Below are 1,506 nucleotides of genomic sequence, written 5' to 3'. Positions count from 1 at the left end.
CCTCCCTCCATCCCTCCATCCCTCCCTTCTTTCTTTCCTTCCCTCCTTCCTTTGTTCCTTCTTTCTCTCCTTCTTTCTTTCTTTCTTTCTTTCTACTTCTACTAATTTTTTCTTTCTACTTTTTCTCCCTTTAATTCTGAGCCGGGTGGATGAAAGGCTCTTGGTGCTGCAGCCAGGAGTCAGTGCTGTGCCTCTGAGGAGAGAGAGCCAACTTCAGGACACTGGGCCATAAGAGACCGCCCAGCTCCACATAATATCAAATGGTGAAAATCTCCCAGAGATCTCCATCTCAACACCAGCACCCAACTTCACTCAAAGTCCAAGCTACAGTGATGGTCACCCTATGCCAAGCAACTAGCAAGACAGGAACTGAACACCACCCATTAGCAGAGAGGCTGCCTAAAAACATAATAAGGACACAGACACACCAAAACACACCACCAGACGTGGACATGTCCACCAGAAAGAAAAGATCCAGCTTCATGCATCAGAACACAGGCACCAGTCCTCTCCACCAGGAAGCCTACACAACCCACTGAAATAAACTTAGCCACTGGGGACAGACACCATAAACAACGGGAACTACAAACCAGCAGACTGCAAATAGGAGACCCCAAACACAGTAAGCTAAGCAAAAAGAGAAGACAGAAAAACACACAGCAGGTGAAGGAGCAAGATAAAAACCTACCAGACGTAACAAACGAAGAGGAACTAGGCAGTCTACCTGAAAAAGAATTCAGAATAATGATAGTAAAGACGATCCAAAATCTTGGAAATAGAATAGATAAAATGCAAGAAACAGTTAACAAGGACCCAGAAGAACTAAAGATGAATCAAGCAATGATTAAAAACAAAATAAATGAAATGAAAAATACTCTAGATGGGATCAATAGCAGAATAACTGAGGCGGAAGAACAGATAAGTGACGTGGAAGATAAAATAGTGGAAATAACTGCTGCAGAGCAAAATAAAGAAAAAAGAATGAAAAGAACAGAGGACAGTCTCAGAGACCTCTGGGACAACATTAAACGCACCAACATTCGAATTATAGGGGTTCCAGAAGAAGAAGAGAAAAAGAAAGGGACTGAGAAAATATTTGAAGAGATTTCAGTTGACAACTTCCCTAATAAGGGAGAGGAAAGAGTTAATCAAGTCCAGGAGGCACAGAGAGTCCCATACAGAATAAATCCAAGGAGAAATACGCCAAGACACATATTAATCAAACTGTCAAAAATTAAACACAAAGAAAACATATTAAAAGCAGCAAGGGAAAAGCAACAAATAACACACAAGGGAATCCCCATCTGGTTAACAGCTGATCTCTCAGCAAAAACTCTATAAGCCAGAAGGGAGTGGCAGGACATATTTGAAGTGATGAAGGAGAAAAACCTGCCCAGCAAGGATCTCATTCAGATTTGATGGAGAAATTAAAACATTCACAGACAAGCAAAAGCTGAGAGAGTTTAGCACCACCAAACCAGCTTTACAACAAAGGTGAAAGGAACT

The sequence above is a fragment of the Mesoplodon bidens genome, assembly GCF_964165515.1.
Source record: "Mesoplodon bidens genome assembly, chromosome: 5".
NCBI classification, from domain to species: Eukaryota; Metazoa; Chordata; class Mammalia; order Artiodactyla; family Ziphiidae; genus Mesoplodon; species Mesoplodon bidens.
The sequence above is the reverse complement of the archived record's forward strand: the minus strand, read 5'-3'. Positions refer to the sequence as shown.